General features: G+C 40.1%; 1 long non-coding RNA gene and 8 other non-coding genes across 30 annotated transcripts in view; all 9 read left to right on the forward strand.

The window, feature by feature from the left end:
• The window catches only part of LOC106022184, a 202,162-nt gene that overhangs the window by 72,246 nt on the left and 102,770 nt on the right, over nt 1–27,146 (forward strand). For 17 of the 22 annotated variants that reach the window (XR_005871914.1, XR_005871913.1, XR_005871919.1 and 14 more), the window contains 9 exons: nt 9,840–9,879; nt 16,686–16,756; nt 18,684–18,763; nt 19,142–19,185; nt 20,307–21,581; nt 21,887–21,956; nt 22,337–22,380; nt 24,114–24,157; nt 26,551–26,602. This is a non-coding gene — a long non-coding RNA (uncharacterized LOC106022184). Of the gene's footprint in view, nt 1–9,839; nt 9,880–16,685; nt 16,757–17,155; nt 17,179–18,683; nt 18,764–19,141; nt 19,186–20,306; nt 21,582–21,886; nt 21,957–22,336; nt 22,381–24,113; nt 24,158–26,550; nt 26,603–27,146 lie in introns of all 22 variants that reach the window. The other 5 variants (XR_005871912.1, XR_005871911.1, XR_005871906.1 and 2 more) reach the window with 5 other exon arrangements.
• Nucleotides 30–108, forward strand: LOC121134995. Its single transcript, XR_005872188.1, has one exon. It is a non-coding gene; the product is annotated as a small nucleolar RNA SNORD115 (small nucleolar RNA).
• On the forward strand, nt 1,269–1,347 carry LOC121134877. Its single transcript, XR_005872085.1, has one exon. It is a non-coding gene; the product is annotated as a small nucleolar RNA SNORD115 (small nucleolar RNA).
• On the forward strand, nt 8,257–8,322 carry LOC121135008. The gene has a single exon (XR_005872201.1). It is a non-coding gene; the product is annotated as a small nucleolar RNA SNORD109A (small nucleolar RNA).
• On the forward strand, nt 16,812–16,890 carry LOC121135065. Its single transcript, XR_005872256.1, has one exon. It is a non-coding gene; the product is annotated as a small nucleolar RNA SNORD115 (small nucleolar RNA).
• Nucleotides 18,821–18,898, forward strand: LOC121134871. The gene has a single exon (XR_005872079.1). It is a non-coding gene; the product is annotated as a small nucleolar RNA SNORD115 (small nucleolar RNA).
• Nucleotides 20,578–20,657, forward strand: LOC121134883. Its single transcript, XR_005872091.1, has one exon. It is a non-coding gene; the product is annotated as a small nucleolar RNA SNORD115 (small nucleolar RNA).
• On the forward strand, nt 22,013–22,091 carry LOC121134861. The gene has a single exon (XR_005872070.1). It is a non-coding gene; the product is annotated as a small nucleolar RNA SNORD115 (small nucleolar RNA).
• LOC121134911 lies at nt 23,793–23,871 on the forward strand. Its single transcript, XR_005872118.1, has one exon. It is a non-coding gene; the product is annotated as a small nucleolar RNA SNORD115 (small nucleolar RNA).

Below are 27,146 nucleotides of genomic sequence, written 5' to 3' on the forward strand. Positions count from 1 at the left end.
TCAGGTATAGCTCTGCCTTCTGAGGACCCGGGTCTATGATGACAAACCAATGTCATGAACAGAGGTTATGACATAAAAATCATGCTCAATAGGATTATGCTGTGGCCCAGGATAAAGGACAGGGGAGAAATGGGGGCCTAATCTACTCAGGCCATTCTCCTGGGCCAGTGCACAGACCTCATTCACCCAGGAGTGTTTCCTTGTCTGAGGAATCGTGTCAGATCCTGGTGTGCTTTGATAGGAGAGCACTTAGTCTGTTTCAGAAGGCACTTTTTGGGGCAATCTATGTATGTCAAGGCTGCCAGGTCTCAGAACTCTGTTCATTTCTGTCTGTTCTATACTGCATTTCAATGATCCAAGATGCCTACTTGGTGCCCCAGTCATTTCACTTTCAGGTAAGTTGAAATATCTGGCTATGTGCCTTCCTCTCTTTTAGACCTCTGCATTCAAATAAGAGAAAGCATTATTTCTTTGAATCCAGTGACACTTGCATTAAAGAATGTGTCTTCTCCCTTCATTTTGGGAATCCCCTATGACAAAAACCGGAGGAAAGGATGGTAATTCAAACTGCCTTGTCTCATAGAATTCAAAGCAGTATCAAGGAGGTGGGACACAAGGATTGGGTCAGGACATTTAGGCCCTGTCCATTGCACAGCTAAGTGATAGGTTAAAGTGATCTTCAAATCCCTGCCTTGGGGTGTCTATCTACCTCCCATACTAATTGGTACTTCAAGGACAAGAGCTTCATCTTCTCGCTGGGTCAGAAGGGTGAAAAGCCACGAAATAGAAAGCGGTTGCTCAGGAATGTCCAAAATGCAGGCCCTGGACTGCCAAGATATCATTAGGTTACTTTTATGGGGCTCATAAAAGAAGGATACTCCCAGTGTTCTAGTGCACTTATGTACCTATCAGTAAGGCAAACTCATACCTTTTCCTTTTTTTAAGAATAGTGAACTTTTCAAGCCATGCAAGCATCAGGCAACATGAGAAAGTTTGACAGGGTGCATCAGGCCAGGCATTATTCTCTTTGACTAGATGCACAATCTCATTATTATGTGGCGACCCAAACACCATATCAGTGGCATGGAATTTCAAACACATGAAAATCACGCCAAGCTGCAAAGGCTTGCATTGCTCATGTGATAAGGAATGATACAAGAGAACATGTGTAGGCATCCTAAGCTGGCAGTGCCTGGGAATTAAGAAATTTGAATGTATCCATCTTGCTATGGTGATTAGGCAGGTATAGTTATGACTTCTTGAGACCTGAGTCTCTGATGACATACTGATTTCCCAAAAAGATCTGATGACATAGAAATCATGCTCAATATGATTACGCTTAAGCTCAGCCTAGTGGACAGGTGAGAAATGGGGCCATCTTCTCCATGGGCCTTTTAATAGGACAGTAATGGACTCTCATTCACAAGCATAAGGACATCGGGACCAGGAAGGGTGCCCAGAGCACACACAGCACTATGCCCTCTGCCCACTGCCCTCTCCTGTCTGCCGTCTGTCCTCTGCCATCGACCCTTGCTCTCTGCTGTCTTCCCAACGTGAGGGATGGTTTAGGCAGGCTCCATCCATAGGCTCTAGGTTTCTTATTCCTCCAGGAGCAATATAGGAATGCTTCAGTTCCAGGAAATACCCTTGCTGTAATTCCTCACAAAGTTGGAGCCATTTTTGATGAGATATTTTAATATCTTATATATTTTTTATTTTATCATTTTTTTAATTTTAAATAGCTTGTTTTACATGTCAATCCCAGTTCCCTCTCCCTCCCCTCTTCCCACACTCCCCTTCGACCCCACCCTCCCACCCTATTACCAAATCCTTCCACTTAGGGGATAACAGAGTCTGACATTTTACTCTGGGTAGGGTCCAGGCACTGCCCTAAGAGTCCAGGCTGAGAGAGCATCCCTCTTTGTGCTATAGGCACACGAAGACTGTTTGTATATCAGGGATAGACACTGATCCACACCTCAGGGCCCCATAGGTTGCCCAGGCCTTCTCGCTGACACTCACATTTGGGAGGTCCAGATCAGTCCTATGCTGGCCTCGCCATTGTCAGTCTGGGTTCCAAGACCTCTCCCCTGTTCAGATCAGCTGTCTCTGCTGGTTTTGCCAGCCCATTCTTGGCCAATTTGCTCATCACTCCTCTCTCTCTGTCACTGGGTTCCTTGGGTTCAGTTCAGTGATTAATTGTGTGTTTGCCTCTGCTTCCATCAGTCACAGGATGAAGGCTCCCTGATGGTTATAGACATCAAGTTCATTATCAGGAATGGGCATTCGAGGTGGTCTCTCCACTATTGCTTAGCTTGCCAATTGGTGTTATCCCTTTATATCACTCGAGGTCGCTCTGGTGCCTGATCTGTATTCGATCCTATGATTCCCTCTTCCCCCTATTCTACCCCCACGCCCTCAACTTTCTTTTCCCCCATGACCAACTCTCTTCCTCTTCACCCTCTCTCTCCTTCCCAGGTCCCACTCCCCCCCACCCCTCGCCGTGTTCCCCATCAATTCAGGGGATCTTGTCTCCATCCTCTTATCTTGGGTACTATGCATATATGCATATGTTTTAGGTTATTTCCTGTTTCCTAGACTCTCTATCAGTGGAAGTGTAAACTGGCACTATCCTGATCCATGTCTAAAATCCATATATGAGTGAGTACATACCATGTTTGTCTTTTTGCGACTGGGTTACCTCACTAAGGATGGTTTCTTCCAGAGCTATCCATTTCCCTGCGAATTTCAAGATTCCTTGTTTTTTTCTGCTGAGTAATACTCCATTGTATAAATGTACCACATTTTCTCTATCCACTGTTCAGTTGAGGGGCTTCTAGGTTGCTTCCAGGTTCTGGCTATTACAAATAATGCTGCTATGAACATAGTGGAGCAGATGCCCTTGTTGTATGAACTTGCCTCATTTGGATATATGCCTAAGAGTGGAATTGCTGGGTCTAGTGGTATATTAATTCCCATTTTCCTGAGGAATCTCCATACTGATTTCCAAAGAGGCTGTATGAGTCGGCACTCCCACCAGCAGTGGAGGAGTATTCCTCTCTCTCCACATCCTCTCCAGCATAAACTGTCTTCGGTGTTTTTGATTTTAGCCATTCTGACAGGAGTAAGATGGTATCTCAGAGTTGTTTAGATTTGCATTTCCCTGATGGCTAAGGATGTTGAACACTTTCTTAAGTGTCTCTTGGCCATTTTAGCCTCCTCTACTGAGAATTCTCTATTTAGCTCTGTACCCCACCTTTTAATTGGATCCTTTGGTGTTTTGGAGACTTGTTTCTTGAGTTCTTTGTAAATTTTGGAGATTAGCCCTCTGTCAGATGTAGGGTTAGTGAATATCTTTTCCCATTCTGTGGCCTGCCTTTTTGTCTTTTTGACTGTGTCCTTTGCCTTACAGAAGCTTTTTAGTTTCAGAAGGTCCCATTTGTTAATTGTCGATCTCAGTGCCTGTGCCCTGGTGTTAAGTTTAGGAAGTGGTCTCCTGTACCAACTCGTTGAAGAGTATCTCCCACTTTCTCTTCTAAAAGTTTCAGTGTGGCTGGATTTATGTTGACATCTTTGATCCATTTGGACTTAAGTTTTGTACAAGGTGATAAACATGATTCTATCTGCAGTCTTCTGCATACCAGTACCCAGTTATGCCAGCACCATTTGTTGAAGATGCTTTCTTTTTTCCATTGTACAGTTTTAGCTTCTATGTCAAAAATCAGGTGTTCATAGGTGTGTGGGTTAAAATTAGAGATTTCGGTTTCATTTTCTACCTGCATATTTTGTGCCAATACCAAGCTGTTTTCAGGACTATAGCTCTATAATAGAGCTTGAAGTCAGGTATGGTGATCCTACTGAAGTTCCTTTATTGTGTTGGGATGTTTTAGCTATCCTGGGCCTTTTGTTTTCCAAATAAAGTTGATTAATGTTCTTTCCAGGTCCTTGAAGAATTGTGATGGAATTTTGATAGGGATTGCATTGAATCTGTAGACTGCTTTTGGCAAGATTGCCATTTTTATTATGTTGATCCTACCAATCCAAGAGCATGGGAGATCTTTCCATTTTCTGGTATATTCTTTGATTTCTTTCTTTAAAGACTCAAAGTTCTTGATATACAGGTCTTTAATTTCCTTGGTTAACATTATCCCCAGATATTTGATACTGTTTTTGGCTATAGTAAAGGGTGATGTTTCTCTGATTTCTTTCTCAGTCACTTCATCATCTGTATATAATAGGGCCACTGATTTTTTTTTAGTTTACCTTGTATTCTGCCACATTGCTGAAGGTGTTTATCAACTCTAGGAGTAACCTTGCGGAGTTTTTTGGGTCACTTATGTAAACTATCATATCATCTGCAAATAGTGAAAGCTTGACTTCTTCTTTTCCTATTTGTATCCCCTTTATCACCTTTTGTTGTCTTATTGCTGTAGCTAGAACTTCAAGTACAATATTGAAGAGATAGGGAGAGAGTGGACAGCCTTGTCTTGTTCCTGATTTTAGAGGAATTGCTTTGAGTTTCTCTCCATTTAGTTTGATGTTAGCTGTTGGTTTACTATATATTGCTTTTATTATATTCAGGTATGTTCCTGTTATCCCTGATCTCTCTAGGACCTTTATCATGATGGGGTGCTGGATTTTGTCAAAGGCTTTTTCAGCATCTAGTGAGATGATCATGTGGTTTTTCTTTCGCAGATTGTTAATAGGGTGGATTACATTGATAGATTGTCTAATGTTGAACCATTCTTGCATTGCTAGGATAAAGCCTACTTGATCATGGTGGATGATTTTTCTGATGTGTTCTTGAATCCGGTTTGCGAGTATTTTATTGAGTATTTTTGCATCAATGTTCATGAGGGAAATTGGTCTATACTTCTCTTTCTTAGTTGTGTCTTTGTGTGGCTTGGGTATCAAGGTAATTGTAGCCTCGTAGAAAGAGTTTGGCAGTGAGCCTCCTGCTTCTATTGTGTGAAATACTTTTAGGAGTATTGGACTTAGCTCTTCTTTGAATTTCTGGTAGAATTCTGCACTGAAGCCATCTGGGCCTGGGCTTTTTTTGTTTGGGAGACTTTTGATGACTGCTTCTATTTCATTAGGGGTTATATGTCTGTTTAGATAGTTTATCTGGTCTTGATTTAGTTTTGGCAAGTGATATCTATCCAGGAAATTGTCCATTTCCTTTAAATTTTCAAATTTTGTGGAGTACAGATTTTTAAAGTATGCCCTGATGATTCTCTGGATTCCCTCAGAGTCTGTTGTTATGTCCCCTTTTTCATCCCTGATTTTGTTAATTAGCATGCTCTCCCTCTGTCTTTTGGTTAGTTTGGACAGAGGTTTATCTATTTTGTTGATTTTCTCAAAGAACCAACTCTTTGTTTCATTGTTTCTTCTCAGTGTTTTTCTGGTTTCTACTTGATTGATTTCAGCCCTCAATTTGATTATTTCTTGGCGTCTGCTCCTCCTGGGGGAGTTTGCTTCTTTTTGTTCTAGAACATTCAGCTGTGCTATTAATTCTCTAGTATGACTGTTCTCCAGTTTTTTCATGTGGGCACTTAGTGCTATAAACTTTCCTCTCAGCACTGCTTTCAAAGTGTCCCATAAGTTTGTGTATGTTGTGTCTTCATTCTCACTGAAATCGAGGAAGTCTTTAATTTCTTTTTTTATTTGTTCCTTTACCCAGGGATGGTGCAATTGTGGATTGTTCAATCTCCATGAGTTTGTAGGGTTTCTGCGATTTGTGTTATTGTTGAATTCTAATGTTAATGCATGGTGGTCTGATAAGATGCAGGGGGTTGTTCCAATTTTTTTGCATCTGTGGAGATTTGCTATGTTTCTTATTATGTGGTCAATTCTAGAGAAGGTTCCATGTGGTGCCGAGAAGAAGGTATATCCCTTTGTATTTGGGTGGAAGGTTCTATAGATGTCTGTTAAACCCAGTTGGGTCATAACTTCTATTAGTTCTTTTGTTTCTATGTTAAGATTCTGTCTGGAGGTCCTTTCTAGTGGTGAGAGCAGAGTGTTGAAGTCTCCTACTATTAGTGTGTGAGATTTTATGTGCATTTTGAGCTTTAGTAATGTTTCTCTCACGAATGTAGGTTCCTTTGTATTTGGGGCATAGATGTTTAAAATTGAGACTTCGTCTTGATGTATTTTTCCTTTGATGAATATGCAGTCTCCTTCTTCATCTCTGTTGATCGATTTTAATTTGAAGTCTAATTTGTTAGATATTAGGATTGCTACACCCGCTTGTTTCTTGGGACCGTTTGATTGGAAGACCTTTTCCCAACCCTTTACTCTGAGATAACGTCTGTCTTTGATGTTGAGATGTGTTTCTTGTATGCAGCAGAAGGAAAGGTTCTGTCTTCGCATCCATTCTGCTAGTCTGTGTCTTTTTATAGGCAAGTTGAGGCCGTTGACATTGAGGGATATTAATGATCATTGATTGGTGATCCTTGCTTGTGCTTGATTTATTGTTAGTGAAGTTATTTTGTTTAGTTTCTCCTCCCTTTTTCTTTTGGTGTTTTGTAAAGTGTGATTATATATTGCCCGTGTCTTTGTGAATGTAGTTATCTTCCTTGGCTCTAGGTTTTCCTTCTAGCATTTTCTGTAGAGCTGGATTCATGGATACGTATTGTTTAAATCTGTCTTTGTCATGGAATATTTTGCTATCTCCATCTATGGTAATTGAGAGCTTTGCTGGATATAGTAGTCTGGGCTGGCATCCTTGTTCCCTTAGCGTTTGTAGGACATCTGTCCAGGATCTTCTGGCTTTCATCGTTTCCATTGAGAAGTCAGGTGTAATTCGGATAGGTCTGCCTTTGTATGTTACTTGGCCTTTTTCTTTAGCTGCTCTTAATATTTTCTCTTTACTCTGTAGGTTTGATGTTTTGATTATTATATGGCGAGGTGACTTCTTTTTCTGGTCGAGCCTATTTGGTGTTCTGTAAGATTCTTGTACTTTCATAGGCATATCTTTCTTTAGGTTAGGGAAGTTTTCTTCTATGATTTTGTTGAATATGTTTTCTGTACCTTTAAGTTGAATTTCTTCACCTTCTTCTCTACCTATTATTCTCAGGTTTGGCTTCTTCACGGTGTCCCATATTTCCTGGATAATTTGTATTAAGGATTTGTTGGTTGAGATTTTCTTTGGTTGACGACTCTATATCCTCTAATGAGTCTTCAACACCTGAGTTTCTCTCTTCTATCTCTTGTATTCTATTGGTGATACTTGCATCTGTAGTTCTGATCGTTTACCCAGCTTTTCTATTTCCAGCATCCCTTCATTCTTTATCGTTTCTATTTCAGCTTTCAATCCTTCAACTGTTTGAGTTGTTTCCTTCATTTTTTTTGGTTGTTCTTTCTTGGTGCTCTTTAGATTCTTTGAGAGATTTGTTTATTTCTTGAATTTTCCCCCATTTCATGGATTTTTTGTTTGTTTTTTCTTCTATTTCTTTAAGGGATTTCCTCGTTTCTTCTTTGAGGGTGTCCATCATCTTCATGAAATAATTTTTAAGGTCTGTCTCCTTTTCTTCGTCTATGTAGTGCTTTTCAGGTCTTGCTGGTATTGGATCCCTGGATTCTGGTGGGGTCATGTTGGTGTTTCTATTGCTGAGTGATCTCTTATTCTGTCTTCTTCCCATCTCTTCTTTCAGTGGGTGCTGGTGGGGACTTTCCGTCTCCACTGGTCTCCTTCCTTCCTGCAGCTGAAGCTGGGGATCCTGACACGGAGTTTGGGTCCTCAAGCTGGACTCGCTGGGGTTGGGGACTTGGAGGGGCTGATGTCTTTCCTGAAGCTGGACTCGCTGGGGTTGGGGTCTTGGAGGGGCTGATGTCTTTCCTGTGTGGGCGGGTCTTCTGGATTCCAGGAGCGGCCCCAAACATCAAGGGGGATGGGGGAAGGGTGGGCGGTCCCTGCCGGAGACTCAATCTCACCTGAAGCTGGACTCGCTCTATTTGATACATTTTTATATAAAACAGACTTCAGTTTATAAAATGAAACCATCGAAATCTCTGTGAAATTTCTCTTTCATATGAATAATGCAGGCAAATTGGACATTGAAATTCTTTCAGCTGATGTATGCCTGAACATGCAGGAGCCCATATATTCATTCTACCTGTTGTTCAATGCCTCTGTTCACAACCTGTGCAACAAGACAACTGCACTGTCCTTAACATACACATCAAAGTCATAAAGACTAGCTATTCTAACTTTCCTGTGACAATGGAAACACTCCTGTGTTGAGAGGGCACTTGTCTGGATCAATGATGACAAAAAGTCTCTGAGCACATTGATTGACTCATGACTTTGCCAATCTGGGGTCCAGATAGGAGGTCCTCTTGACAACAGGGATAATTCCCAACTGTGGCTAGCACTCATCCCTTTTGAAACATATCAGATATTTGTGCAGACTGGATTTGTTCTCCAAAACTTTAAGGTTACAGTAGTTCTTTGTGTGGCAAAATGATGTATCATTTCACACATCACATTATGAAACACTAACTGTAATACTAACAGCAACAAACAGTCTACTATGTTTTTAAGGCATTGACTAATGGCAGCTTAGGAGAAATAAATGAATGTTGAATCAGTGAAATCATCACTGAGCATCTCCTAAGCAATACTTATTACATTACTATACTTGGGAAAAGAACAGGAGATTGGAAGATTCCCTGCCACCATTATCTTCAATTTTAGAGGCTGCAGTTTCTTCTTCCTGCCACTAATTACCAGCATTGGGAGATTACCATCATTGCTTTTCCGTAATATTACTGAACATATCTGGATGCCAGTGGTCATCTGACCATCCAGACACCACATCAATCCACTTACACCTTCTGAAAGAATAAGCACCGACAACTATCATCAAAAAATATGGAGAATATTGTACTTTATTTAATGAAGTGATCCATGTCACAAGAGTAGTGTTTGACACCCAATTGGCAAAAATGACCTTCATGTTTTTTAAGATGTATTTATTTAATAAGGAGCACATTGCACTCAGACAACTTTTGGTTGCACAGATATATTCTGACTTGCAAGAAACATTTTACTTTGGTCCACAAATCTTGAATACATTCCAATGAGAACACAGAGATATAGGTATTTGCACACAGAACATAGAGAAGGAAGCAGACACACTCAGTTTCTCAAGTGTAACACTGATGAACAGCAAACCTTATAGGCACAATCATTAATATCCATCCAAATGTAGACAATAGAATATTTTTTATGTTTCACTGAGATATCAGGAAGGAAAGTCTTTAGGAGTGCTGACATTTGTTGAAAGGATACCTACACATAAATATTTTTAATGAAAATTTAACTGATTATAGAAACTTGTCCTAGTGTAGTGCTAATGTACACAGTTATCACACAGAAACCATCAAGGGAATTCTAGGTTGCTGTGCACTTCTCATGTTCTTATAGAAAATGCCTTTCTTTCAGAGAAAAGACGTTTACCATCTCATTTACAAGTGCAGTGTCCAAATATTCTGGAAAAACCTAGAATAGGAAGGGCATCTAGAAGGCTGTTGATGTGCTAGACTTCAGCAAAAACACAAGCAATAAACCACGTGATGACACACACCAATGAACAACTGCCTTCCCTGAATCATTTTAATATTGTCATAAATACCAAAAAGAACACCTGGCATCCTTTTTCTGAACACATTCTCATTATAATATTACAGCTAGGAATAGAAGGAGACACAACAAACATATCTTTGGTATTGATGCCCGATCTTTGTGTTTGAAGACCACTTCTCTAGAAGTTCATGCTAGATATAGCAGTCAGGATACAATTCCATTCAATACATTTTGTGTTTCTGTTTTGTTGCAGGTTGGAATTACAAAGGACTCTTACCATTCAGGCTTGATAGGTAAGCACTGAATTCTATTCTGCTCTGCTGGTAACTCCTCACTATGACTGGTGATTTCAGACCTTGGGGATCTAAGACTTCAGGCATCCAAGGAATAGTTTTTCAATAATATACATTCCCATGACGTTGATGGCAGTAGTATACACATGGCAGGTTCCTGCATATTACTGACAACTGGTTGACAAACTTCAATGTCTCTAATGGACTGTGTTACACCAGACAACCTCAGTGGTTGTGTGGCAGAAATGAGTATGAAAACATAAGGGAGATCAGGAGGATGAGAAAAATGAATAAAACAAACATTTAATGATGTATATATTCTCATGAAATTCAAAACATTGATTGGCTCTTAAAATTTATTAGAGGATTATATTGTACTTTTTTGATGATGTAGTATAAGTCACCAGAGTAGTATTTGACAACTAACTTGGGAAGAATGATGTTCAGCTTTTTTATAACATGTGTGTTTAATGAGGAGAATATTCCATTCAAAAACCTTATAGATGGCAAACAGATAAAATTCCAACATGCACTTCAGTAAGATCTATGCCTCCTCAAAACACTCCAATGAAAAGAAAGAGAACTAGGTAGTTGCACACAGACCTTAGCAACAGAAACAGACACACTCTGCTTCTCAAGTGTGATGCTAATGAACCACAAATGCTATACTCAGAATCATTGTGATCCACACAAATGAAGATCAAACAACATTTTTTTATTTCTCTGAGATACCATAAATGAAATCTTTAGGAGTGCTGACATGTGTTGAATGGATACCTGTACCTAAAATGTTTAATGAAAAGGAAACTGAATAGAAAAACTGGTAATAGCATAGTGGTAATGTACTCAGTTCTCACACAGAATCTATCAAGGGAATTCTAGGTTGCTGTGCACTTCTCAAGATCTTATAGAAAATCCCTTTCTTTCAGAGTAAAGAAGTTGATCAACTCATTTAAAAGTGCCACTGTCAATACTCTGGAAAATATCTATGTTAGGAAGGGCATCTAAAACAATTTTGCTGTGTAAGGCTTCAGTCCTACCCCAAGTGTTAAAACTCATGATTATACACACCAAAGTATTTAAAGGTAAACAGCTCACTCAATGGGGGTATAGGCAAATATTTATTGTGGCAAGTATGTACAAGAGGAAACTGGCAACCAAGGTAAATATGGGATATGATGTGTCTCATATATCTCATATATATATGTATATGTATATATATATATATATATTATTTGCCTTACCTCATTTTTTGCATCAGTGTAGAATGAAAAAACTCCAGAATTAGACGTTTATCTCAAAATATGCGGAAGAATCCAAATTGTTTCTTTATGAATTTGATTTTCTCTGTTTTGGGATTATTGATACTAATTTTTTCCAAAATGCTAGTGCAGGCCATTAGGCTATATTCATTACCCTTCCATTAGGAGGAAATTTCCTCATTACTTAAAGGTACAATAATTTTGGCTGGGTATCTTCCCAGTATTGACAAAGCCTTAACTTATCTTTTAATATCACATCAGAGAGCCTTTCTTTATGTGTTACCAATTTTTAATTCCTTTTATGTGGAAGGAATACCCATTGAAGTATGCAGTCCTGCCTGTGTTTTAATCTTCCTGTGTGGTACTCTCTAGATGGTAAAATAACCAGAATGCAGTCTAGTTTTGGATACACATGGTCCATTTGTGTTTCTAATATTCTTTTTATAACATAATCTAATTCTTTTCAGCCTCAGCAGATAGTATTTGTCAACTATTTAGGTCTTTGTCTATTTTAAGCCCATATTCAGGTGTTTTAAGTCATGTACTTCTCCTATAATTGTCTGTTGTTGAGAGATTTCTCCAAGTAGATTTGAAGATCATTAAGAGTCTTGTAACGATCTCTTCTGATCTGTACTTTCTGTGGTCTAATTTTCTGTGAGTCCATTTAATAACCTAAATAATTAATGGTATGTCCTCATATTTTTGTGGTAATTTTTAATCACCAGAGAGGCAACGTTTATGGTACTTCTTCAAATGTCTTTTCCAAAGTACCTTTATTTTAATCAGAATGTAATATGTCATACATATAATGATATATTAATGATGATATAACTTGTTTATGAATGATTTCTAAGGGTTTTGCACAAAATACTGGCCGAAAGTCGGGCTATTTGACATTCCTTTTGCAACACCTTCCACTGAAATCACTCTACTGGTTTAGAATTGACATAGGTAGGTACTGTGAAGGAAAACATTTCTCTGTTTCTCTTTTAATGATATAATGAAGAAGTAATCTTTTCAATCTATAACTACAATTCTCCAATCTTTAGGTATTATAAAAGGTAGTTGCAACCCATGATGTTGAGTGCCCATAGGCTGAATTACCAGGATGATAGTTTTCATATAAGTATCCACAGTCCAATTCCAAGACTTTTTTGAAAACAAATACAGGTGAAGTCCATGGACTATTTGATTCTTCTGTATGTACAGTATTTAGCAGTTCCTGAACTAACTCACCAAAGAGCTAGTCAATTTCAAGAATTATCCTTACATTGACATAAAAACCATAAACAACATGTGGCGTCCTTTCTCTTAATATATTTTCATTAATATCTTACAGTCAGGTATAGAAAAAGTCACAACAATCACAACTTTGTTATAGAAGACATACCCTGTCGGTGTTTGAGGACCACTGCCAATAGCAGTTCAGGCTAGAAATAACTGTCAGGACACAATTATTTCCAGGATATTATTTTTTCTAATTAGTTGCAGGTGGGAAATTCAAAGTCCTCTTAACATTCAGGTGGGAGTGGTAAGCATTGAATCTTACTCTGTTGTGCAGGTCCCTCCATTCTATGACAGGAGATATCAGAACCACAGGATCTATGACACGAGGGAACCAAAAAATAGTTTGTCTATGATTTCACTGTCTTTGCACTTATGTTTTGATTCATGGAATGTTGATCCCATCCATATCCTTTCAGTCCATTGTTATTCAAATGACATAGTATAGAATTCCCTTGTCAAATCATCTGAAATGTTCAACAAATATTATTGATCCCTCTGTGCTTTTTCATTGAAAAGACCTGTTATGTGAATGTCATTTTGTAAAACCTATTTTAACCACCGCAATCTAACGTTTTCTGCTCTTGGGTAATTAAGACATCTTAGATCTTACTACTTCTCATGATTTCCTATCTCAGCTTCTTAAAACTCAGTACCTCATATGCCCGTTTCTATGCACCTATTCCTGATCCAGAATTCGGAGAAATACAATGAAACTATTTGCTATGAATAGCCAAGGAGAACAGACAATACAGTTTAAAAATCGACATTTCTGATTCAACTGGCTGTGAACTCTGACAATGTACTCATAGTGATTTCACTATCTGTTTTCTTTGCCTGTCACAAGGAAGTCTTTAAGAATATTTTCTATAGGAAAGCACTCAAAATTTGTATTTGACTGTTTAAGGCATGAGGGAAACTTTTACTCTGTTTTTCACAAAGTTGGAGCACAATGAGACCCTCATGAGGGTCATGATCAGACACATTAGCAAGAATTAGAGTTACAAAAACAACTTCTCTATTTAGGAATATCTATAACTGAAATTTAGAAATTTAAGGAGAGTTAATGAGTGGTAGGTTACAATAGATAAGCATCATCAGACAGAACACACAAACCACAAGACATGCACTGAAAATGCTTCTGATATTACTGGAGGCATTACATACCAGATACACATCCATAAAGTTGATGGCATTTGAATACACACTGCATGATTCTACAAAGATTTGACTGCTATTTACAAAATGGAAAAATGCATACTGGATTGTGAAACACAGGACGAATTCAGTGTTTGTGTATAAGAGAAGATGATGAAATAATAGGGAAATACAGAAGAGGAGGAAGAAAAATGTAGTAAGCATCTCATGATGATTATATTCTCATGAAATCCAAAAGATGGAATGCCTCTAAAATTAATCAGACGATAACCTTTGCTATTTTTATTACTTTAATTTGAAATAGCTTGCTTCACATGTCAATCCCATTTCCCTCTCCCTCCCCTCTTCCCGCATCCCCCACCACCACCCCCAGCCTGCCACGCTAGTTACACTCCCTTCCACAAAGGGGACACCCAGAGTTTTTCATTTCACTGAGGGCAGGGTCCAGACACTCTCATAAGGGTCCAAGCTGAGAATCATCCCTCTTTGTGTTATGGACACATGAAGTCCATTTGTGTGCCTGGGAAAAATACTGATCAACTGCCCAGTGCCAAATTGATTTCCCAGGACTGCTCACAGACTCTTGAACTCAGGGGGTCAGGATCAGTCCCATGCTGGCCTCCCAGCTGTCAGTCTGGGGTCCAAGGTTACGACCTTGTTCAAATCAGGAGACTCTGCTGGTTTCGCCAGCCCATTTTTGCGAATTTGCTCATTGCTCCTCTCTCTCTGTCACTAGGTTCAACAGGTTCAGTTAGGTTTTTAACTGTGGATGTTTGCCTCTGCTTCCATCAGTAACTGAATGAAGGTGATAGGATGGCATATAAGATACACATCAAGTTCATTATCAGTATTGGGCATTTAAAGTAGTCTCTCCACAATCGCTTTGCTTGCCTTTTCTTGACATCCTTTTAGATCGCTAGAGGGTTCACTGGTGCCAGATTCCTCTTCAAACTTATGACTCCATCTATTATTGTATTTCTAATTCTGTTCTTCCTCTATTTTACCCCCACTCAATCTTGCTGTTCCCCATGACCTACTCTCCCCTACTCTTCTCCACCCTTTCTCTTCTTCACAGCTCCCACTCCCCCCGACATTCTAGCATGTTCCCAAACTGTTCAGGAGATCTTGCCTCATTCCTCTTCTCTGGGGTGTCATGCATATCTCCCTTAGGTTCTTTCCTATCTCACAGATTCTCTGTCAGTAGAATTGCAGACTGGCACTATCCTGATCCATATCTAAAATCCATATATGATTGAGTATATACCATGTTGTCTCTTTGTAACTGGGTTACCTAAATCAGGATGATTAGTTCTGGTGCAATCATTTGCCTGCAAATTTCAAGATTCCGTTGATGTTTTCTGTTGAATAGTACTCCATTGTGCAAATGTACAACATTTTCTCTATCCACTCATCAGTTGAGGGGCATCTAGCTTGTTTCTAGGTTCTGTCAATTACCAATACTACTGTTAGGAACATAGTGGTACAGATATCCTTGTTGTGTTTGTCTACCTGTTTATGTTTCTGCTAATACCAAGATGTATTCAAGACTATAGCTGTGTAATAGATCCTGAAGTTAGGGATGGTGATGCCTCATGAAATTCCTTTATTGTATATGGTTTTTGAGGCTATCCTGGATCTATTTATCCCATTTCATTCCACTAGCATTATAGGTCACATAGCATGGAATTCCTTGTGATGTCACTGATGTTATCACCAAATAGTATTGGTCATTCTGTGCTTATTCATTGAAAAGACCCCAGATGTTTAAATGACATCTTGTAATATCTCTTTTAACCATCTCAATCATAACCTTTCAGTTCCAAGTTAAACATGCTATCTTTAATCTTAATGCCTCCAATGATTTCCTATCTCATTTTTCTTAATTCTCAGTTACCAGACCCCAATTCCTACTCATTAGATCCTGTTCCTAATTTCAAAGTAATTTAAGGGGACACATTCAGTATGAATATTCCAAAAAATAGAGAAAAAAGTTTAATATTCAAAATTTTCTGATTTATATGTTTGTGAACTCTCACCATGTCCTCTCAGAGTTTCATGATTTATTTTCTTTACTTGTTAAAGGGGTTACTCTAAATGTACTTTGTACAGAAAGGCATTCAAACATGCATTTAATCTTTAAAGCGTGAGGTAACATTTTACGGTATTTCTTCAGAAAATTGGTATATGTTGTGAATCTCAGGAAGCTCATGATCAGACAATTTAGAAAGAATTAATATTAAAAAATTTTATGCTCCTTTTGTGACCTGGGGAAGGTCCATTATTCAGGCCATGGACTCAAAGTGGGATCATCAGATTACTTTTCTGGTGCTCAAAAGGCAGAAGAAAACTCACAGTGTTCCTGTGCACTAATTGACATATCAGTAAGGCAAACGCAGATTCCATTTAATTTCCTTAGGATTAATGAACTTTTCCTGCCATTCAATCCTCAGGGTACCTGAGACAATTAAAGCGAATGGAGGTGGCCAGGCATTCCCCTCTTTGCCTCAGATCCACAAGCTCATAATCATATGGAGCAAAACTTTCCTAATATAAGTATTATTGAATATCAATTATATGCATGATATCTCAAGCTGCAAAGGCTGCCTCATCTCATTTGAAATGTGCCAAGAGAATGGGAGTATGGATCCAAAGTAGGCAATGATTTGCAATTAAGTACATTGGGGGTACTCATCGTACTGTGGTGATTAGGTTGTGATTTCAGAGGGAGATGGGATAGCGCATTACGAGGAACAACAGATGACAGGGCTTAGACCTTGAATGACACAGTGCATGATCAGAAGCTAAAATGTTTTCACAAGACTTATAATATTTCTCCCGAATGGTCCCTCAGCTAATGCTATGAATGCAGGCAATGATGATCAGTGTGAAGCAAGTGAAGGGTTGAATATATATGGGGGTTGCAAACAGGTAACCACCATTAATATTGTTCATTTTCTCTCCCAAGACTTTAATAAGCAATTGCCACCTTATCATGCTCTAGAACTTTGGCCATTCAAATGATACATAAGGCAATTATGCTGGTTATGATATGCCCATTTTGATGCCCCAAAATTTGTCTTGATTGTGCTTTATCCCTTGTAGGAACCTAATGCCGACTGACCATTTGTCTGAAGCTTGGCTACACCTACCTGCAAGATGGTCTTAGCATCCTGGTAAGCAGCACTCTTGTGTCCAAATATCAGGTATAGCTATGACTTCTGAAGGCCTGGGTCGATTTTGACAAACCAATGTCAGGAAGAGTGGTGATGACATAAAAATCATGCTCAATAGGATTACGATAAGGCCCAGCCTAAAAGACAGTGGAGAAATCAGGGACACGTATACTAAGGTATTTCCCATAGGCCAGTACACAGCTCCTCAATCCTCCAGCAGTGTTTCCAGGTTTGGGCAATCATGGGAGGTCCAGGTGCTCTTCTTTAGGAGAGCACAGAGCTTGCCTCAAAAGGCACTTGTTGTGGCACTCTACATGTATCAAGCTTGCCAGTCATCTACACACTGTTCATGTCCATCTCTTCTCTTCTGCATTTCAATGATCCTGGATGCTGACTTAGTGCCCCAGTCATGAGACCTTCAGGTAAGGGGAAAGATTAGCATAAGGTCCTGGCTCAGTCCAGGTGGTATGCCTTCAAATTTGAAAACCATGAACTTCTAGGTTTCCAGTGACACTTGTATCACATAACTTGTGCTCTAATTTCATTTTGGGAATCCCCTTGTCCTCAGCCCATGAGACCAGGATGGTAATTCAAACTGCCTTGTCTTGTAAAATTCCAAACAGTATGTATTGAGAAACAGAGCAGTGACTGGACAGGGTGGTTGGTCATGGGACCTATACTTGCACAGCTTAGTGATAGGCAAATATGAACTTGGAGTCCCTACCTTGGGCTGTCTATCTTCTCATATTTTGATTCTTACTTCTGGAATAAGAGCTTCATATTCTTGTTGTGTCAGGACTTTGACATGCTCCGAACTTGGAGACCATAAGACCAGGATTTTAATTCAATCTCCCTTTCTTGTGTAATTCCAAATATTAGTTATTGAGAAACAGCAGTGACTGGACTGGGAAGTGGCTCAAATTTTTGGGTCAGGACATTCAGGAATTCTCCATTGCTCAGTCAGTGATAGATGACTGTTACCTTGAAATCCCTGAATAGGTGTGTCAATCTACCTCCTACGCTGATGTTACTGCCAGGGAAAGAGCTTCTTATTCTCACTCTGTCAGGAGGGTGACATGCTCCGGCCCTGAAAACCTGGTGCTCAGGATTGTTTAGAGTGCAGTCCATTGCCTACATAGAGATCACAAGGTTACTTTTCTGGGGGTCAAAATGGAGACATAAACTCACAGTGTTCTAGTGTAGTAAGGGACACATTAGTCAGGCAAACTCAGATACCTTTTCTTTTTTTAGGATTAGTGAACTTGTCCTGCCATGCAGGAAACAGGCAGCATGAGGCCTGTTCGACAGCATGCATCTGGCCAGGCATTCCCCTCTTTGCCTATATGCACAGGCTCATCATCACGTTGAAAACAACTCACCACACATCAGTGGCAAGGAATTTTAAACACATGAATGACATCCCAAGCTGCAAAGGCCAAGAGAACAGGTGAAGAGATTCGAAGCAGGTGGTGATTGTGCAATTAATAATCTTGAGGTACATATCCCACAATGGTGGGCAGGCAGAAATGCCACAGGGAAATGGTATAGCAGTGCACAAAGATCAGCAGATGAGACTTCGTGGACCTTGTAAGACACAGTGTATGATCACATGCTAAAGCGTTTTGAGAAGACCTATAATAAGCCTTCCCAATGCTCTGTCAGGTACTGCAATGAATGCAAACAGTTACGATGATGGTGGAACAAGTGAAGGGTTAAAATTGTTTAGAGATGGCAAACAGGTAAACAAAATAAAAATTTGTCATTATCTCCCCCATGACATTGATTAGTAATTGTCCCCAATTATTATGATTGAGACATTGTGCTTTTAGAAGCTGTGTGTTGAAATTCTGCTGGCACTAACTTACAACTATTAGCGTGCCAAAATTTTCCTTGACTAAGACAATTGATTCTGTTTGATCCCTGACAGGATTCTAATGTTCTAATGCCGGCTGAACATTTGTCTGAAAATTGCAGAGACATACCTGCTGGATGATCTTTATCAGACTGGTAAATAGCCCTGTTTGTGCCCCAATAACATGTATAGCTACACGTTCTGAGAACTCAGAACTATGATGACAAACCAATGTCATGAAGAGAGTTGATGACATAAAAATCATGCACAATAGGTCTATGTTGAGGCACAGGCTAAAGGACAGGTTAGAAATGAGGGCCTAATCTACTCAGGCATTTATCATAGGCCAGTGCACAGGCCCAAATTCACCCAGAAGTGTTTCTCTGTCTGAGGAATCCTGTGAGGTCCAGGTGCTCTTCTTTAGTAGAGCACTGAGATTGCCTCAGAAGGCACTTGTTGGGGCAATCTATGTATGTCAATGCTGGTTGGTATGAGCATTCTGCTCATGTCCATATCTTCTATCTCCATTTCAGTGATCAAGAATGCAGATTTGGTGCCCCAGTCATTTCACCTTCAGGTAAGTGGAAAGATCAGGTTAAGTTCTTCAGAATCTTTTAAATCTCTGTCTTCAAATATTAGAAAGCATGACATTCTATGAATCCAGTGACACATAAGGCACAGAACTTGTGCTCTCCCTTTATTTTGGGAATCCCCTAGGCATAAAATGATTAAAGGATCGTGTTTCAAAATGCCTTGTCTTGTAGAATTCCAAGTAGTAGGTATTGGAAACAGAAAAATAACTATTGGGGGAGGTGGGACACAATGATTGGTTCAGGACATTCAGGCCCTGAATGTTGCCCAGCTCAGCATAGCTAAATGTGAACTTGAAATTCCTGACTTTGGGTGTCTTTCTACCTCCCTTGCTGATTGATACTGTGTGGGCAGGAGCTTCATGTTTTTGCTGAGTCATGAAGGTGATATGCTCCAAACTTGCAAAGATGGCAATTAAGAATGGCCATGTTGCAGGCCATCAACTGAGGGAGATCAATTGGTTATTCCTCTGAGGCTCATAAAGTAGACAGAGACTCACAAAGTTCTAGTGCACTAATGAACATATCAGTTAGGCAAACTCAGTTACATTTTGCTTTCTTTAAGTTTAATGAACTTGCCTTGACATGCAGGCATCAGGACACATAAGGAAATATGACAGGGTGTATGTACCCAGTAATTCCCCTCTTGGCCTAGAAGCACAGGCTCATCATCATGTGGAGACCCACTCACAATACATCAGTGGAATGGAATTTTAACCACATGAATGGTATCCCAAGCAGCAAAGGCTTCCTTTCCTCATTCGATGAGGATAGTGTCAAAAGAAAGTGTATAGGTATCCTAATTGTGCAGTGCTTGGGAAATTAAGAACTTTGAGCATACCCATCTTAATATTGTTCATTTCAAAGGTAAATGGTAAAGTGCTGCGCAAAATACAGCAGATGGCAGGTTGGACCTTTTATGACACAGTGCATCATCAGATGCTAAAATGCTTTCACCAGACCTATAATACACCTTCCCAATGATCAGTCAGCTAATGCTATGAATTCAGGCGGTGTGGATGAAGTTAAAACAAGTGAAGCAATAAACTTGTATAGGGGTGGCTAACAGGTAAACCAACATTAAATTTTTTCATTATCTCTTCCACAGATTTGATCACCAAATGCCCCCAATTATCATGCTCAAGAGTTTGGACCTTCAGAAACTGGCAATTCCTCTCACACTGATATAATATTTTGGCCATGAAAAATTATCCTTTAACAAGAGAACAGATTCTGCTTGATATATTGTGGGAGTCTAATGCCCACTGAAAAATTTTCTGAAGATCACCAAGACCTAAATCCTACATGGTATTTAAAATCTTAGTAAGCAGCAGTATTTGTGTTCCACTATCAGTTATAGCTATCCCTTCTAAGGACCCGGGTCTGTAGTGAAAAACGAATGATATGAAGAGAAGTGATGATATAAAAAAGCATTATTAAAAGGGTTATGCTGAAGCCCAGGCTAAAGGACTGGTGAGAATGTCGGGCCTAGTCTCTTCATGCCTTTATAGTGGTGCAGTACACAGGCCCTCATTCACCCAGCATTGTTTCCCTGTCTGGGGAATCATGTGAGTTCCAGGTACTCTTCTTAGATGAGCACTGAGCCTGCCTAAGAAGGCAGTATTAGGGGAAATCTATGTATGTCAATTCTGGCAAGCCTTAGTAATCTACCAATGTCAATCTCTTTAGTCTACATTTCAGTGATCCAGGATGCAGACTTGGTACGCCAATCATTTCACCTTCAGGTAAGCAAGTAAAGAACAGGCTAAGTGCCTCGGTCTCTTTATGATGTCTGCATTCAAATATTACAAAGCATGACCTTGTAGGAATCCAGTGACACTTGCAGCAGAAAACGTAGACTCTCATTCCTCTAGGCCTATTCCCATGAAAAAGGGATGGTATTTCAAACTGCCCTTTCTTGTAGAATTCCAAATACTAGGTATCAGGAAAAAGAGCAGTGACTGATCAGTGAAACGAGACTCCAGGATTAGGTCAGGATATACAGGTCCTGTCCCTTGCACAGCTCAGTTATAGTAAAATATGATTTTGAAAGTCCTGGATTGGGGTGTTTATCTAGCTTCTATGCTGATGTTACTGCCGGGGCAAAAACTTCATGTTCTTTTTGTGTCAGGATGGTGATATACTCTAAAATTGCAAAGATGGTGCTCATGAATATCCACTATGCAGGCCAAAAACAGCAGGGAGATCATTTGGTTACATTTCTTTGGCTAATAGCAAATGGAGAGTCACAGTGTTCTAGTGCACAAACATACGTATCAGTTAGAAAGTCATATATATTTTCCTTTTGTTAGGATTAGTGATCTTGTCCTGCCATGAAGGCATCAGGCCACATGAGGCAATTCGACAGGACACATCTGGCCAGGTATTCCCCCCATTTGCCTAGATGCACAGGCTTATGATCCTATGGAGACCCACTCACCACCCACCAGGGGCCTGGAATTTCAACTACATGCATGGCATCACAAGTTCTTAGGTATTCTGTTGCTTATGAGATAATGTTTCATTATCTCCCCCATGGCCTTGATTAGCAATTGCCACTAATTATTGTGCTGGAGAGTTTGGGTGTTCCAAAGTATGGCATTGTGATTCTGCGGACAGTAACCTCCCATTTTGGCAGCCCAAAACTTTCCTTGATGAAGAAGACTAATTCTGCTTGATCCCTTGTAGGAGCCTAATGCCGGCTGATCATGTCTGAAGCTCGCAAAGATCTACCTGCTGGATGGTCTTTGTCATCCTGGTAAGCAGTACAGTTTGTGTCCCACTATCAGGTATACGTATGCCTTCTGAGGACGCGGGTCTATGATGACAAACCAATGTCATGAAGAGAGGTGATGACATAAAAATCATGCTCACTTGGATTACGCTGAGGCCCAGGCTAAAGGACAGAGGGAGAAATGAGGGCCTAGTCTCCTCAGGCCTTTATTATAGTGCAGTACACAGGCCCTCATTCACCCAGCATTGGTTCCCTATCTGGGGAATCCTGTGAGGTCCAGGTGCTCTTCTTTAGATGAGCACTCAGCCTACCTCAGAAGGCACTTGTTGAGGCACACTATATATATCAAGGCTGCCAGACATAAGCACTCTCCTCATATCATTCTCTTCTCTTCTGCATTTCAGTGATACAGCATCCTGAATATTTGCCCCAGTCATGGGCTATTCAGGTAAGTGGCATCATCATGCTAAGTGCCTTCATCTCTTTTGGATCTCTGCCTTCAACTATTAAAAACCATGACCTTCTAGGATTCCTGTTACACTTGTGGCACAGAACTTGTGCTCTCTCCTCCTTTTGTGGAAACTCAAGGTCTAAGCCCATGAGAAAATAATGGTAATTTACTCTGCCTTGTCATGTATAATTCCAACTAATAGGTATTAGGAACCAGAGCTGTAACTGTTGGGGGAGGTGTGGACACAAGGATTGGGTCAGAATGATCATGCCCTGTCCCTTGCACATCTCAGTGATAGGTGAATGTGATCTTGAAATCCATACCTTTGAGGGTCTATCTACCTCCCATGTTGACTGGTACTTCTGGGGCAAGAGTTACATGTTCTCCCTTTGTCAGGAGGTTCACATGCTCTGAAATTGCAAAGAATGCCATCAGGTATGTACAGTATGCAGACCCTGGACTGCAGGAAGATCAATAGGTTATTTTTCTGTGGGTCAAAAGGCACACAGAGTCTCAGAGTGTTCTACTCCACTGATCTGATGGACATACCAGTAAATCTAACTCAGTTACCTCTTCCTATTTTTAGGATTAGTGAACTTGTCCTGCCAGGTAGGCATCAGGCAACATGAGATAATTCCACAGCTTGCTTCTAAACAGGCATTCCCCCTCTTTGCTTAGATGCAAAGGCCCATCATCCTGTGGAGACCAACTCACCACACATGAGTGGCATGGAATTTCAAACACATGAATGACATCCAAAGCTTCTAAGAACCCCATCAATCAGGTGATAAGGAATGGGGCAAGAGAACATGTGTAGGGATGGTATTCATCTGGTGCTAGTGCAATTAAGAACCTTCTGGGTATGCATCCTTCTATGGTGATTAGGGAGTGCAGTTAGAGGTAAATGGTATAGCGCTGTGCAAATAAAGGTAGATGACTCATCTTGGACATTGTCCATAATCAGAAACTAACATGTTTTCAGCAGACCTATAACATGCCTTCCCAATATTCTGCCAGCTAATGCTGTGAATATAGGCAGTGAGGATGATTGTGAAACAGGAGAAGGGTTAAATTTGAATAGGGGTGGCAAACAGGTAACCACCGTTAAAATTTATCATTTTCTCCCCCATTGAATTGATTAGCAATTGCTGTCAATAATCTTGATCAAGAGTTTAGATGTACAGAAGCTGTGCATTGCAATTCTACTGACAATAACTTGTAACTTTTGATATCCAAAATTTTTTCTTGACTAAGAATACTGATTCTGTATGATCAGTTGAAGGAGCTTAATGCTGCCTGATCATTGGTCTGAAGTTCACTGAGACATACCTTCTAGATGGCCTTTGTCATCCTAAAAGCAGCACTGTTTGTTTCCCCCTATCAGGTATAGCTATGCCTTCTAAGGACCCAGGTCTCTGATGACAAATGAATGTCACTAAGAGAGGTGATGACATAAAAATCATACTATGTAACATGACACTGAGTCCCAGGGTAAATAACGGGGAAGAAATATGGGCCTACTCTCCTCAGGTCATTCTCATAGGCAAGGTCACAGCCCTCCTTTACACAGCATTGTTTCCCTTTGTGGGGAATACTGTGAGGTCCTGGCGCTCCTATTTAGGAAAGCAATGATCCTGCCTCAGAAGGCACTTGTTGGGACAAACTATGGATGTCAAAGTTGCAAGGCATAGGCACTCTGCTCATGTCCATCTTTTTCTTCTACATTTCAGTTATTCTGGATGCACACTTGGTGCCCCAGGCATTTCATCTTCAGGTAAGTGGAAAGATCATATTAACTGCTTCATGTCTTTTGGATCCCCGCATTCAAACACTAGAAAGCATGAAATTCTACGAAATTAGTGACAATTAGGCCAATGAACTTGTGCTCTCCCTTCCTTTTGGGAGTTCCCTAGTACTAAGCCCATGAGAAAAGACTGTTGTTCGAAACCGCATTGTTTTGCAGAATTCCAAGTAATAGATACTGGGAAACAGAGCAGTGACTTTTCAGGGAGGTGAGACACATTGATTGGGTCTTGACATTTCAGGCCCTGTCCATTGCACAGCTCAGTGATAGCGGAATATACTCTTCAAATCCCTGCCTTGGGGTGTCTTTCTACCTACCTTGCTGATTGTTACTGCTGAGAAAGAGCCTCATGTTCTCTCTGGGAAAATTACTGATCTACTGCCCAGTGCCCAATTGGTTGACCAGGACTGCTCACTGAATCTTACACTCAGGGATTCAGGAACAGTCCCATTCTGGCCTCCCAGCTGTCAGTCTGGGGTCCAAGGTTACCGCGTTGTTCAGATCAACTGTCTCTGCAGGTTTTTCCAGCCCATTCTTTGAGAATTTGCTTATTGTTTCTCTCTCTCTGTCACTCAGGTCCACAGGTTCAGTTCAGTGTTTAACTGTGGATATTGGCCTCTGCTTCCATCAGTAACTGAATGAAAGTGATAGGATGGCATATAAGTTACATGTCAAGTTCATTATCAGTAATGGACATTTTAGACAGTCTCTCCACTATCACTTTGCTTGCCTGTTTGTGTCACACTTTTGGATTGCTAGTATTTTCACTCATGCCAGATCCTAATTCAAACTTATGGCTCCATCTATTATTGTATTTCTAATCCCGTTCTTCCTCTATTTTACCCCCTCTCAGCCTTCCAGTTCTCAATTACCTACCCTCCCCTACTCTTCCCCTTTCTCTTCTCCCAGCTCCCACTCCCCCCCACCTTCTGCCAGGTTCCCAAACTGTTCAGGAGAACTTGCCTCATTCCTCTTCTCTGGGGTACCATGCATATATCCCTTAGGTTCTTTCCTGTTTCACAGACTCTCTTTCAGTGGAATTGAAGACTGGCACTATCCTGATCCATATCTAAAATCCATATATGATTGAGTATATACCGTGTTTGTCTTTTTGAGACTGGGTTACCTAAATCAGGATGGTTTCTTCTAGTGCCATCAATTGCCTGCCAATTTCAAAATTCCACTGTTTTTTTTCTGCTGAGTAGTACTCCATTGTGCGAATGTACAGCATTTTCTCTATCCTCTCATCAGTTGAGGGGCATCTAGTTTATTTCCATATTCTGGAAATCACAAATATGCTATTATGAACATAGTGGTACTGATGTCCTTATTGTGTGAATTTGAATCTTTTGTTTATATGCCTAACAGTGGAATTCCTGGGTCTTATGGTAGACTAATTCCCCTTTTCCTGAGGAATCTCCATAGTGATTTCCAAAGTGGGTGTATGAGTTGGCACTCCCACCAGCAGTGGCAGTGTGTGCCCCTCTCTTCACATCCTCTCCAACACAAATTGTACTACTGTGTTATATTCAGGAAGTTGTCTCCTGTATGAATTCATTGATGAGTATCTCCCAAATGCTCTTCGAAGAGTTTCAGTGTGGTTGGATTTATGTTTACGTCTTTGATCCTTTTGGACTTAAATTTTGTGCAAGGTGATAAACCTGGATCAATCTGCAGACTCCTGCATACCTATATACAGTTATGCAAGTATCGTTTGTTGAAAATGGTTTAATTTCTCCACTGTATAATTTTCGCTTCTTTATCAAAAATCAAGTGATTATAGGTTTGTGTATTAATCTCAGGGTGTTCAATTCGAATACATTGTTCCACCTGTAAATTTTTCAGATAATACCATGATGTTTTCAAGACTATAGCTCTGTAATAGAGATTGAAGCTAGAGATGGTGATGCCTCATGAAATTCCCTTATTTATATGGTTATTGTGGGTATCCTGGATCTATTTATACCATTTCTTTCCACTAGCATTCTAGGTCATATAGATTGGAATATCTTGTGAAATCACTGATGTAGTATCCCTTCTGAGGTGACAGGAATATGGTGACAGATGAATGTCTCTAAAAGAGTTGATGACACAAAAATGATACACAATAACATTACAATGAATCCCAGGGTAAAAGGCAGGGAAGAAATATGGGCATATTCTCCTCAGGTCATTCTCATAGGCAAGTGCACAAGCCCTCATTCACCAAGCATTGTTTCCCTTTGTGGGGAATTGTGTGGTCCAGGCGCTATTCTTTAGGAAAGCAATGAGCCTGCCTCAGAAGGCACTTGTTGGGAAAAAAACGATGTATGTCAATGCAGCAAGACATAAGCACTCTGCTCATGTCTGTATCTTTTCTTCAGCATTTCAGTTATCCAGGATGCAGACCTAGAGCCTCAGTCATTTCACCTACAGGTAAGTGGAAAGATCAGGTTAAGTGCCTCATATCTTTTTGATCCCTGCCTTCAAACATTAGAAAGCATGAAATACTAGGAAACCAGTGACAGGGCAATGAACTTGTGCGCTCCCTTCCTTTTGGGAATTGCCTAGGACTAAGCACATGAGAAAATACTGTTGATTGAAACTGCCTTGTTTTGTAGAATTCCAAGTAGTAGATACTGGGAAACAGATGAGTGAATGTTCAGGGAGGTGGGACACAAGGATTGGATCAGGACATTCAGGTTCTGTCCCTTGCACAGCTCAGTTATAGCTGAATGTGATCCTGAAATCCCTGCCTTGCGGCATTTTTCTACATACCTTACTGAGTGTTACTGCAGAGAAAGAGCTTCATGTTCTCATAAAATACCTTGGGTTAACGCTAACCAAACAAGTGAAAGACCTGTATCACAAGAACTTTCAATCTGTAAAGAAAGAAATTAAAGAAGCCCTCAGAAAACGGAAAGATCTCCCATGCTCTTGGATAGGTAGGATCAATGTAGTAAAAATGGCAATCCTGCCA

The sequence above is a fragment of the Mesocricetus auratus genome, unplaced genomic scaffold, assembly GCF_017639785.1.
Source record: "Mesocricetus auratus isolate SY011 unplaced genomic scaffold, BCM_Maur_2.0 Super-Scaffold_100030, whole genome shotgun sequence".
NCBI classification, from domain to species: domain Eukaryota; kingdom Metazoa; phylum Chordata; class Mammalia; order Rodentia; family Cricetidae; genus Mesocricetus; species Mesocricetus auratus.